Here is a 14684-nt window from a genome sequence, read left to right on the forward strand (position 1 = left end):
GTTGATTATCACAAATGTCTAAATATGACTCTAATACTGACGGGCATTCCAGCCTCATAAAATGTAAGTCACTAGAATTGGGATTTCCGATGATGGTGAAGACACTGGGGGTGAAATGTTTTCAAAATACAAGATCCAGGGATTTGGCAGATTAAAAAGGTATTTATAATTGTGAAAATAAGACGTGAACTTAATCTGTCACAATGATATGGGCACAAACACAGATACAAATGCATCATTAAATGAAAAATTGTTTACTGCAGTATGTTGTCCAATTCAATGCATGCAAATGGACTAAATGTCTATGAGGAAAGATGGTAAAAATTTAAATGTGAAAAGCAGGCATTGGAGTTGAGATGAAAAGCTGAATTGTCCTCATCTTTAGATTGTCTTTCGTCAATATCCAATTGACATTCCTTATGTTGGAACTACTGTGGCAATGCAAAGCAGAAGGAAGTCACAAGCTCCATCTTTCTTTGGGTCATCTTTTGCGCTCTGTGCTCACCCATTTTATCTTCCGATACTTCAGCAAGCTTTTTTCTCCATTTTTGAGTGTCTAACATGTTTTATTTCTTTTTTCTCATTTAATCAGAGGGGTTAGTTTGTAAGGGTCCAAAGCTGATAAGGAGAGGCATAGGAGAGGATTTTCTGTGTTCACCTTCTCAAGGAACAGATCTGCAACTAATACCCAAAGCCTACAATTTTGATAAGGAAGGCAGCAACACAAATTTGTAGGCTTTTTCACATTCATTTGAGGCAACATTCTGATATTCTGAGTGTTGTACTGCTGAAATGGTCCTAAAGGATAGATTTAGCATGGGAATGTGTAGAACTGTATAGGTAGAACAATCTGTATGTTAGAAGTTTTAGAAAATTTGCAGTTTTCCACTAATTTGTTTTTAATAAAAATAAATAAAATAAAAAAGCTCAAAATCAATAAAAGAAAAATTATTGTTTCTTCTGGTGGGCTTCCACACCACACTAAATATTTAATGAGCAAAAAAATGTTCCTCATTTATTTAATTTAGTTTTTATCCACCAAAAATAATTGTAGGAAAGTTGGAGGGAAAAAATTCATTTGTGTATGTTTTGAAGATGCAGCTTGAGAAATTAAAACATGGCCGCATTGTGACTAGTTAGTAGTGAGATCACTAAAAAAGTAGGAGGTTAATGATTCTTTCATTTTGTAATTAATTTTTTTATCTGTTTTAAGAAGTAATTGTTTGTCTTTTTTCTACTTTTATCATAGTTGGCATACGGCCAGTATTCGTTGCTTTTTTGAACCTATGTTGCAGGGTGCACCCCCTGGCTTGCCAGATCTAGGTTCAGGTTGAACCTGGTTTGGATCCCAGTTCGATTCATTTGTGGGTATGGACTTGGTGCAGAAAAAAGGAAGTTGGATCATCTTGAGTGAACATGCTGCCAAATAGAATTTTTGACGATATTCCATGTCTTTTCTTGCTGCCATGATGAACCTGCCATTTCTTTAAATCACAGTAGCCTTATTTTGTGCCTGGATTTTGACTGCTCCTAGATGTACGTCAGATATTCTTTCAGCAGCTTCAATGCTTACCATTTTAGATAAAAGTGGCAACATTCCATCTCTTAGGTCTTTCAATTTCTTAAATCCAATATAGATAAGATTAAGATTTATACTACTAGATTTATTTAACGAAATAAAACAGCGGAAAACTACAAAAGCAAAACATAATTATACATAGTTCATATGCTCTTCAATCAGTTCATCATTCAGAAAAACTTCAGAACTTACAAGAGCTCCCTGTACATGGGGAAATGACTCTAGAACAAGTTACAAACAAAACAGCAGACCTGGAATATACTTGGTATTGCTACCTTCTCTTTTGCTGTTAACAGATGTAAACTTTCTCCTTTCTGCCCTGCTGAAAATCAGAAATCTCTCTCTCTCAATGTCCTTCTTGAGAAAGATAATTGAATTATATTTTAACCTTTAGCTATAACAACAGTTGGGTAAAGTAGAGTCCTACTTGAACTCTTCTTCTTAGGTGACTACTTTAATTATTTAGGTGGATGAATTAGTCTCCTACTTTAACTCTACTTTTTCAAAGTGAGTCCTACATGAACTCTACTTCCTCCAAGTAGAGTCCAACTTGAACCCTGCTTCTAACTTACCAATCTGAGCTACAATTATCAATGCTCCCTCTTATCAAGGAACGTATTCACCACCACTCCAAGCTTGTCTTGAAAGAAAACAAACTTCCCATTTACGAAGGGCTTGGTGAGTATGTCTACAACTTGTTCATCCATAGAAATATATTGAAGCTTAATTGCTCACTTCAAGACCTTGTCTCTAATGAAATGATATCTAATCTCAAAGTGTTTTGAACTATCATGAAGCACTAGATTCTCGAGTTTTATGCAACTCTGATTGTTACAATTGATCGCAGTAGGCTCCAACTCCTGATCAAATAAACTTGTACGAAGCTCATGAAACCAAATTGCTTCACAACTTGCCAAATTGGCTGCCAAGTACTCAACTTCAGCAGGACTAAGTGCTATTGGGGTTTTCTTCCCACTAAACCAAGAAATCATGGCTGACCCTAAATTGAAACAACACCCTGAAGTACTCTTTTGAGTATCACCCCCTACCTAATTTGAAGCAGAATAACCTTGCAACTTCACCCCATCTCCACGAAGTTATTACAAACCGTACTCCACTGTACCCTACAAATATCTAAGTGCGTGCTTTGTTGCAATCCAATGAACTTGCCTTGGCTCTACCATATATTGACTCAAGGTGCTTACAACAAAACAAATGTATGGTCAAGTGCTAACGACATACATCAATGAACCTATTGATTGCCTGTATTGTCTAGAATCTGTCAATACTAACTTTGAAGAATCAACCTTCTTCAAGTTGGTTACCATTGGAGTAGCCATTGTTCTACTATTTTCCATTTTGAATCTCTTAAGGATTTGTAGTGTATACTTCCCTTGTCCAAGAAATATCTCTCTCGATCTCTGCCAAACCTCAAGTCCTAGAAAATAATGCATTGACCCTATGTCCTTCATCTCAAATTTTGCAACCAAATATGACTTGCACTCAACAATTAACTTTTTTGCCCCTATAAGAATTAAGTCATCCACATAAAGCACCAAGATGAGGATATCAAATCCAACTAATATGAAGAATAGGTTAGAATTTGCCTCACTCTTGGTGAAGCCCATGCTCTATAAATAACTCTTGATCTGAAGTACCATGCCCTTAGAGCTTGTTCTAGTCCATACAAGGCTTTCTTAAGTCTGCATACATGTGACTCTCTGTAATGTACCTCGAACCTCTGTGGCTGCTCTATATATACTTATTCAATGATTCCATTGAGGAATGTTGTCATCGTGTCCATCTGCTGAATCCTTAACCATAATTCTGAAGCAATGGATATCACAACTCGAATTGAAGAATATCTAGCAACAAGAGAAAATGTCTTCTCATTGTCTACTCCCTCTTTTTGAGAGAATCCTCTGGCAACAAATCTTGCTTTATACTTCTCCACACTGCCATCTGCTGCATGTTTGATTTTGAACAACCATCTAGAAGTTGCTAGTGACTTCCCCACTAGTCTTTTCACACATTCCCAAACATCATTCTTTACGTTGTTGTTATGTTTTTTCACCATGACATCTCTCCACACCTATTGGCGTCCAGCTTTGAGTTTATGATGCTTGTCATCAAGGCCATATATGTCAGACACTTCTGTAGAGGCTCATGCTTCCAAAATGTGGTTTTGGGAGCCTCAACATTTTCCCAAGCATCTCTCAAGGTCTGCTCAAACCATCTGGGCCTCCTAACTAATTTAGAAGGAGCTAATTGTCCCTCTCTTGAAGTTTGGCCTTTTGTACTAGAAGTTTGTGAACTCTTCTCACCTTTTGAATGTTCTTGCAAAATATCCTTTGTAACTGTGGGTGGATCATGTTTCTTGGAGGCCATGTTTTCTTCAAACTTGACATTCATGCTCACATTTGTCTTCTGTTGGGTTGGTATAAAGATCCTTAAGGCTTTTGATGCTTCACTATATGCCACAAGAATGCTCTTCTCACATGCTTCATTGTACCCCACAAGAATACTCCTCTCACATGAGGGATCCAACTTTGCCCTCTTCTCCATAGGCACACGAGTATAGATTGGACAATCAAAAATCCTAAGATGTCTTATCTCAGGTTTAATCCCTGCAAATGCCTCCTCTGGGGTCTTGTACTGTAAAACCTTGTGAGGACTCATGCTCTATAAATATATGACTGTGTTGCATGCTTCCGCCCATAGAATCAACGGAAAACTTTGATCAATGATCATGGCCTTCACAGAATTGATGACATATCTATTCTTCCTCACTGCAACCCATTTTGTTGTGGATTATAAGCATCTGTTTTTTCCCTCTTGATTCTTACATCCTTGTAGAAATCTCTAAATTGATTTGATATATACTCACCCCATTGTCTGATCTCAACACCTTGATCTTCTTCCCTACCAAATTCTCCACTTGAGTTTTGAACTCCTTGAATAGACTGAAGGCCTCATCTTTGGTCTTCATGAAGTAGATCCAGGTCTTCATGAAGTAGATCCAGGTCTTCCTGGAGAAATCATCAATGAAGGTGATATAAGAGTATACATCATTCATCGATGCCATTGACATAGGCCCACAAACATCAAAATGTATTAGATCCAAAATCTCTTTGGATCGAGTCTCGTTGTTGGTAAATGAATCTTTGACATTTTTGCGAAGAGCACAACCTCTACATACCTCTTGCTCCTCTAGACTAAACTCTGGAAGTCTGGTGACCATCTCTATCAATATAGATAATACTTTGTGATGCAAGTGCCCCATCCTCTTGTGCCACAACTCACACAAGCTATTACTCTTATGTAACAGTGCCTGAATGGAGTTACCCTGTAGCCGATCTAAGTTGCCTTCCCTGACTCCAATTCTCACAACTGTGTTGGTACTGGTTCCCTCAGGGCGTATAAACACTTGCCCTGTCTAAAAGGTAACTGTGTAGCCTTTATTTTTCCATAATTGAGACGAACAACTGCTTCTTCTTCAGACCAGGTACATATAAATTCTTTAGCATCAATTGATCCTCTTGACTCAAGTTGGAACTGCACGATTCTCTGTCCTTTAACTGCATATAAGGCATCATTGTCAAGCTCCACAGTGATCCTTGAGTCATACTTAGAAAGCTGACTGAACAACTCTCGTGCTTCAATCATGTGACGAGAGGCACCACTGTCTAGGTACCAAGCACTTCTAACTATAGTGCTGGTTGAAAGGCAAGCTACAAGGGGAAAATCATTCTCAAACTTTGTTGCAAATTCACTCAACTGAATCTCTGCTGCTGCTGTTGCTACTTGTTGTGTCTTCCTCGTGTCTTTCTTCATTGGACACTGAGAAGCATAGTGACCTTGATCATGGAAAACAAAGCACTTGATCTTGCTTAAGTCTTTCTTCTTTTCAAGCTGATGTCCTTTTCCATAATTGTTACCTTTCTTGATGAAAGCTTTCTTTTTGCTTTTCTTAGTCTTGGTGACGAGGGCCATGTTTTCTTCACCACCTCCTTGCTTGTTGGATTTGAACTCCTCGTGAGTCTCCTCTTGAATACAATCATCCCATAGCCTCTGCCAGTCTGCTATGTTTTCTTGAGCACAAATTCCCTTCACAAATGGTTCCCATGGTTTGGCGAAACCATTTAGAGCTACATTCGTTGGCCCTGCATCCAAGATCTTTTCTCGAACTGCTGCAAGCTGATCATGGATCCATGATTCTCACAAGGAAACTGGTAAGATTATTAGATTTGGTCATCTGACACTCTTGAAGCTTGTTCTTTAGAACCATCTTCTGGTTCATATTGTCACTCTGAAAGAGACTTAGACATCAAACATTTCCTTGGCTTTCGTCTTTTCTGCTATATGCAGAATCAAGTGATCCTTTACAACATTTAGAATCACCCTTTCTCTTTTAGTGTCTTCATTGTCCTGTACTACCTGAAGTGCAAGATTTGTTTGTATTGGAAGAACCTTTTGTACACTCTCCCACAAGTCTTTACCTTTTAGAAGCAGTGTGACTTTTGCCTTCCATGGCAAGAAGTTTGAAACCTCATCTAGCTTGTCCTCAAACCTGAGACTGTTGGCTGTCATATCTGTCTTGTGCTTTTCTTTTAGAGCTTAAAGCCCTAATGCCATGTTAACTTCTTAAATCCAATATCTAGGTAAATAGATCAGATCTAGATTTACACTACTAGATTTATTTAACAAAATAAAGCAGCGGAAAACTAGAAAAGGAAAACACAATCATACACAATTTATATGCTCTTCAATCAGTTCATCATTCACAATAACTTGAGAACTTAGAAGAGCTCCATGTATGTGGAAAGATGGCGCTAAAACAAGTTACAAGCAAAACGTTGAACCTGGAATATACTTGGAATTGCTACCTTCCACTTTGCTGTTAACAGATGTAAACTTTATCCTTTCTGCCCTGTTGAAAATCTCTAATTTCTTCTCTGATTCTCTCTCTCTCTCTCTCTCAATGTCCTTGAGAGGGATAATTGAATTCCTTCTTTAACTCTTAGCTTACTTTTCTAACACCAGTTGGGAAAAGTAGAGTCATACTTGTAGTCTACTTCCATAAAGTACAGTGTTACTTGAAGTCTTCTTCTTAGGTGACTACTTTAATTAGTTTGGTGGATAAAGTAGAGTCCAACTTGAACTCTACTTCTAACTTTCCTTTCTGAGCTACCAACAAGGTCAAGTGAACATGGAGTGACAAAATTGCATTTATTTACTAGAACATCTATCTATAGACACGCACATGCACACACACACACACAACGCTGAGAGATATCTTTAATTGAAACCTAAACTTTATTCAAATTTTATTGTTATTAATCGCTCTAATTGCTTATGTGTGGGTTCATTGAACTCGTGCCATTATAGATAGCTACTCAAATTATATTAATGTATAATTAGTAATTACGCCTCGTGTGCATTATGATGTCATTTTTATTAGATTTATTTGTTAATTTAATTCATAGTTGCGAGTTAACTTGGAAAAATCCATTGTTAAATCATCCAGATTCCAATCTATTAAGAAACACAACACAAGATACTGTTTTTCTGAGTGCAAAGCTAATCAACTCCTTGATGGAGGTGACGAGGGTCTATAATGCTTCATTTGAACTGGTGTTGATTTCTAGTGTTCCATTGGGATTGCATCTTACACTAAAGATGCTGAGATTTTCATTGAAATCTTCAAATAGCCTTTGCTTATGATTGGGTTGCTAGCTATGCTTGGAATTTCTAGCTTTCTATAAAGTAGGTGTTTTAATGTTGTTGGAAAAGAAGATATTTTTCTTTGCCTCCACTTAGTCTGATTGATTTTCATAATTATTTCTTTCTTCCAATATTACTTTATTTTTTAATTTTAAATATATGGTAGACGAATTTAATTATTGTGTGAATTATAACCTTTATATTTTTTATAAAGTTTGTAGGTCTTGATGGGTTTGTTATGATACTCACCGATACAAAACAAAATACCAAGTATTTTATTTCTCTTGAACAAGGAAATCTTAGATGCTAAACATTGTGACTATGTGTGATCAAATAAGGCAACCCCAAAGTTTACATTGTAAAGTAGTGACTTCGTGTTGGATATGACTCAGTTGAATTTGATGTGATATTGCTGGTAACACAAAAAGGGACTTACACTCTCATTGCTAGATTTATTAAATTGTTATCCTTCAAAGCATGGATGATGTTGCACAAAGGCTTGAACTTCAAATAAAGTCAAAAAGTAAGGTTTGAAAGAGTCTAGGCTACTTCTAAAGGACAATTATGACAATGGATGTTTGTATATTAGTATTCCTTAAACCAAGCCTTGCTTTTCCATAGGGAAAGAACTATACAAAACATGATGCAATCCTTAAAGGTAATAAATGATTTTTATACTGCAAACATTCATCTAAATGCCCAATCATGGCATAATCTAAATGAACATCCACAATCAAACTATGCTTAAGTGGAGTTCAAAGTCTAGACTAATTCACACTGCAATTCACAATAGACAAACAACAAATGGTATGAATCAAGGAATTCATTAAATATCTTCACATATCTCTGTTAAAATCAATGAACTTTAACCAATGTAACACTAGTATTGGGGTACATTGGGACGAGTTTCTTCGATGGAGTGAAAATGGGCCTCATTTTCGGGACGATGGGGGGATGACGGCAAGGCAGGGGAGTGTTGTATAGTATACATATAGAACTTGAAATGCTTGTTATGAAATGATGTTTCAGTAGAACATACCAAATTAAAACACTCGAACTTGGAAAAATTGCAACATGAACTAGAGCCATTCAACATTCAACATAGTAACATATTACATACCCAATACTAACATTCAAAAATCAAAAGTCAAATAGAAATCCAAGTGCCCATACTAGCGGTAGCATGGTTGCGGAATGGTGGAGGTAGGGGTACTTGGGTATGCAAGTACCCGGTGTAGGGACGTCTTGGGGATGGGTACTCCGAGGTTTGGGAGGGGGTGCGAGTCCCCGTGTAACACTAATTTTAACTGAATTTTGAGAAGTAGAAACCATGCAAAATTGAGAACTCATATATAGAGCTACCATATCTTAAATGAAAATTTGTATATTAACGTCAACATAGTCTTGGCAACAATTTATGATCTCCTTCTACTGCTACTTATATTCTACCATCTACTCTTCTAATTCCCCTATCTCTTTCCTTACAAATGAAAAGGCTTAGCCTTTTATAGACCTTCCAATTATAATGAAGGGCCTAGATTGATTTGAAATCAACAACCAAGATAATTTGAAGAAAACCCTAATTAGAGCTAGTTATAACCATTGGCTACAAACATTCAGTGCCATCCAATGAGCTGATTACACTGCTTTGAAGTACATACTCATTTGAGGATGAAATAGTGAGAAAAAAATTCATTGTATTATTACATTAAATGTCTTCCAAATGTCCACTTGCGAATGAGTTAAGTTGGATGGACTTGGATATGCCAAGTTGGATTCCTTTGATTGATCAAAGATGAGTGGGCACAACTTCAACGTGCTTATCTTGAAGTGTTAGTTTTTCTTCATCTTTGCTTCATTGCCACCTTTTCATCGTCATAAGTAAGTCTTTTCATCTCTATCAATATTTCTTGATTCTCTACATCTGTAAGCCTTTTATTTGAATGTGATGGTTCTTATTCCTGAATTGCTTCATCTTATGAATTTTCTTCTTTATCTTTATAGTAATCCTTCATAATTTTCATCATTTTGGAATTCTTGCTTGGATTATTTAATGTCCCATCCTCAAAAATATAATTTAATAATAAGTAATAATTAAATGATAAAATGTGATTAAATGAATAACAAATATAAGGTAATTAAACAAATTAATGATTAATAATAATATAATTTTAATTTTTTAATTATATTATACTATTATACATTCTTGATACAAGAATAAATATTAAAAATAACTAACAATATAGTATCATTACAACATAAAAATAACAATAATTAAAATTTAATTAAATAAATAAAATAATAATATTAAGAAACAAATTATAGAAATTATATAATGTTATATACTAGAGCCTAATTAAGCATCGAAATAAACATAATCAATGAGAAGCATCACTCAGGAATAGGAGAGCATAGAATTAATCAGTACTATATCTTCCTAATGCTCACTAATAAATATATATTATTTGCATCAATAAATATATTATCTTATCTAATGTGACTGGAACAATATAGCCGCCTGATATGAACACATCACCAAAAGCATATGATATTGTTATAGCATTGTCGGTGATCCACATTACAACTAGAAGCTTTGATAATGGTTAAGGTTATTGTTCTATTCAAAACAGTGAAATAATAATGTAGATGACTTCACATCGTTGACGACATGATAATTCCAAAACATCATGTATTGACCTCAATTAATGGAGAGCTGCGATAACACCATGTTATCAACTTGATAGAAATGTTTTTAATTAGTATGAAGGTAATTGTGGCCAGAGAGTATTTGTCGATGAATGTTTGAGATTGACAAATAAGTTTAATATCCTCTAATAGGAGGATATACAAAGAGATTATAAGCAATATAAGCAAGCACGAAGGTAATCTCCTGTAATGTCCCCTTCTTTGCGCTAGACCTTATGGCGCCTTGTTGGTCTATCTTTCCATCCGAATAGGCTAATGACACTTATTTTGAGGATGCTAGCCAGTCATAGGAGTCTTTGGTTTCGACAGGGAGATATCTAAGTGGGAACTTTCTATAGTTAAGTCACTTTATTTTATAAATTTGATTTATAAAGTACTTTATCATTTAAAGTCACTTTATGACAAAAATGACTTAAGTGACTAAAAGACAAAATAGACATTTTATCCCACATTGCCTAGTTGTTTGCATCTTCCTTCACATCGAGGTTATAAAAGCAAGTATCTACATTGGGATTTGCACGATGAGATATGATATTGTTCAAAATACATAAGCTTGTTTAAATGTGATTGGTTTTTTCTTAAGGACAAAACCCCTTGAGAAGAAAAGAGAGACAAGACATAGCCCCGATATCTCACCTTAATTAATCAAGTTGGAATCAGAGGCAGCACATTGGAAATTAATATGAAGTTTTCTTGAGAGTACGATAGTCAGCCAAAAGGGAAATCCTTGGAAGTAAGTCACATGTGTGAAGCTCGGGTATTAGTTGACTGGATAGTAGTTCAAGACGACAACTTGGTGGATAGTTGACATAGGCCCATAAGGTAGAGGTAACTCCCACGTCATTCTAAGCATTGTATCAGCTGGTTATTGCAGAGTAGCCGCATTCTTGCTAGGTATCGGCTGAATGACGGACATTCATGTGGCATGGTGGACAAATCCCGTGGCTTATTCCCAGTGATCAAGAACTCCATGCTCTCCTAGCACGGGGGCATCTGTAGGAGAGTGGGACAGTACGTATACGATTTGTGAGCTCAGTAGGATATAGTGGGCTATATTTTGAAACAATTGGGAGTTATTTTGAGAAGGGCATGGACAGTGGATGTGACTAGATAGTGACTAACCTGGACTGCTCCCTAACCGCGACACACTCCCAGCCATAAATTGAGTCTATACAAATCCATAGATTTCTTATATCTTGTTATGTTCTGCATTAAGCAGCTTTCCTAATTGAGTTAGGGGTACCTTCAATTGATTTCGTTTTCAGTTCTCAATTAGCATTGTCTATCGACTGTTGGTTATATATATATATATATATATATATATTGCTCCTGTCAAATAATGTTCTCGGATCACCATTAGCACAAACTCGTTTGGAGGCAGTAAGCCAATTTTATTTGAATAGCAACATCATAAATAATATTTTTGATAATAGTCATACAAAGGACATTTCAGTAGTATTAGAGCCTTCATACAGGGCTGCACACAAACTGTTCGTCAAAATGTCACTAGTCAAATTCTAATTTCCTTGTCAAATCAAAAGCAGGAATATTACAGTGGTATCAGAGCCACAAGACTTGCCATCTTGTGGGAAAAAATATTTTTTGCAGGTTGGATTTAACAGGATAATGTCAGACATGCATGAATATGAAACCATACAGGTTAGTCACATTTGTCCAGAAGAGGCAGGACCTTCAGATCAGATTGATATTGAGGACGGTTACTCAGTTGACGAGGAATTAACCTTTGGGACAAACATACAGGTTGAACAGGGTGAACAGGTTGCATAGGCACAACACATTCAAATGGCTCATAATGAGAATGAACAAGAACGGGAAGTGAGGGAAACCTTGCAAGCTATTAGAGATGGATAGGTCACTATCATTACTGCACTTCAGCAACTTAGAGGTGCTATGCTGCAGCTAGCTCCAACTCATAGGAGAGCCTTGAGTCATCATAGTGGAGGTGGTAGTGTAGTAGGAACACCCTGAGCTACTAGGGCCTCTACATGGAATACTGACAGGCCTTTGATGCCCATTTTTTGTTGAAAATAATGCCGAGGAAGAAGTAGCCCAACCTGCTGCACCAGGCTTACTTCCACATAATGTTATGGCTATGTATGATGAATGGGATCTGTTCCCTAATCAGGTTAAATAGTACTTGTCCTTTGTTCAATACATGAATCCAAAAAGGGAGACAAAAAAACCACAACAGATAGGAGGCCTTGGGCACATAATAGGGATTTGAAACACGCCATGAACAAGTTATCTCTTCCCACCTTTGATGGCAGTAGTAAGACATCCACTAGTGCTTGGATTCACAAGCTAGACACCTACCTAACACTTAAGCCCATGTTAGAGACAAAAGCCATTAGATTCGCCACAATGTATCTAGAGGGAGCAACATATGATTGGTGGCATCATGGGTTGGTCACCTAGGATCACGGTCTCATTATTTCTTATGAAATTTTTAGCTCTAAGCTGATCACCCATTTTGACAAGAAGGACATTGAGGTCTACTACAGGGATTTGACATAGTTGTAACAGGGTGGATCTCTACATGACTTCATTGATGAGTTTTAGTGAATTTCAGTGATGGTTCTAGATATGACAAAACAACGGAAGGTAATACTGTTCACTGAGAGCTTTCAGGACAGATTTAGAGGTTTGGTCAAGGTCCTTAAAGAAAACACTCTGGATGATGCCATTAAGATCGCACATGATCTAGACTCACCTTCTTTGATACTACAACCTCCTAAGAAACCTTATAAGGGTCTACTTCGTTTTAGAAGAACAAGAACCAGCATAAGACTACCCCACCTAGATTGGACTTTGAGACTAAGAATGAACTCAGGAGGAAGAAGCTATGCTTCACGTGTAGGGAGCCTTGGACACCGGATCACATATGCCTTGGCAAAGGTAAAATACATTATGTCGAGGTTATGTCGGAAGAGGAGGATGAGCAACAAGAGGGCAGCGAGGTTGATGGCAGCAATGAGGAAGAGAATGAGGAGCAACCTCCTAAAGAGAGGAAGAAGAAATCCACTCCGGAACAGTCTCCTATCATAGCTTCCCTTTGTAGCGATCCCATGGGTCACCCCTTTCATTTGAAGGGTGTAGTTAGAGGACAACGTATTGTGTGTGTTTTAGATACAAGTGCATCATATAACTTCGAAGTACACGTTGGGTTTTAAAGAGGAAGTTATAGGTTGATGATATACTTGAGTTCGAGGTTAGAGTAGGAGGCAATAGATTGAAGTGCACATGGAAAGTACTAGGGCCATCGATTCATTTTGATGACTTTTCGTAGAGGCATATTTTTATGTTGTCAATTTGGATGGATTAGATGCCATGTCGGGTAGACAGTGGTTGCAGACTATCGGTAGGTACACAGTTGATCATGATAAGATGCATCTCAAGTTCTAACAGGATGACTGATTGGTGATTCTCAAGGCCATGACAGAGAGTGAACCCAAGTTGATTTCAGCTCACAGGATGGAGGCTATTATGAGGCATGATGACATGGAGTTGGCAACCCATTGTTTCATTTCTTCTAAGGCTACTCTAGACTCAGGACAACAGATTCATCTTGACATTCAGCAAGAGGGTTTTGGAGGACATACCCTTGGGCATTCCCCCAGATAGAGGGTTTGGGCATATCATTGAGTTAGAGGAGGGTGCCAAACCCATCATCACCACACCTTATTGTCATCCTAGGCACTATAAAGAGGAAATAGAAAAGACGATTAAGGAACTCTTGGACATGGGACACATTAGACTTAGCTCTAGTCCCTTCGCTTCTTCAGTCATTTTGGTGAAGAAGGATGGCACTCTTCTCATGTGTATTGATTACTGTACTCTCAACAAGAGGACCATTAAGAACAGGTACCCTATCCCTCGCATTGATGAGTTACTAGATGAACTACATGGGGCAATTTATTTCTCAAAGATAGATCCTAGATCTGGGTACCATTAGATATGGGTTCGCGAGGAGGATGCGCATAAAACAACTTTTTGATGTCACTATGGACACTATGAATTCTTGTTTATGCCATCTGGACTCAACAATGCTCTGGCCACATTTCAGTCATGTATGAATCATATTTTTAGAAAACAACTGCGTAAGAGCGTGTTGGTCTTTTTGATGATATCCTAGTTTTTAGCAGAACTTGGGAGGAGCATTTGCGGCACCTAGATGTGGTACTTAGCATTATGGAGGAGCACTCATTTTTTGTGAAGGAGTCAAAGTGTGAGTTTGGATTGATCGAGATTCTTTATCTTGGTCACGTGATTGGTGAAGATGGGTTAAAGGTACACCAAGAAAAGATTCAGGCAATCCTAGATTGGTCACCACCGAGGAATGTATCAGATTTGAGGGGCTTCCTTGATCTTTGCTCTTATTATAGGAGGTTCGCTAGAGGCTTTTCGCAGGTAGCAGCTCCCCTCACTGATCTCACATGGAAGGGGGCATTCACGTGGACAAATGATGCAGAGGTGACCTTTGATAAGCTCAAGAAGGTGATGAGCACATGCCCGATTTCTCTCGCCCTTTTGTACTAGAGTGTGATGCTTTAGGGAGCGGATTTGGCACAGTTATGATGCAGGATAGGCATCTGATAGCTTATGAGAGCAGGAAGCTCAAGGACGGTGAGAGACTATACTCCACCTATGACAAGGA

General features: G+C 37.5%; 1 pseudogene across 1 annotated transcript in view; it reads left to right on the forward strand.

Annotated features, from left to right (window-relative positions):
* The window catches only part of LOC149566791 (DUF21 domain-containing protein At1g55930, chloroplastic-like), a 209986-nt pseudogene that overhangs the window by 23165 nt on the left and 172137 nt on the right, over nt 1–14684 (forward strand). The window lies entirely within an intron of this gene.

Source organism: Cupressus sempervirens, chromosome 3, assembly GCF_028749045.1.
Source record: "Cupressus sempervirens isolate cs-2001-9-10 chromosome 3, ASM2874904v1, whole genome shotgun sequence".
NCBI classification, from domain to species: Eukaryota; Viridiplantae; Streptophyta; class Pinopsida; order Cupressales; family Cupressaceae; genus Cupressus; species Cupressus sempervirens.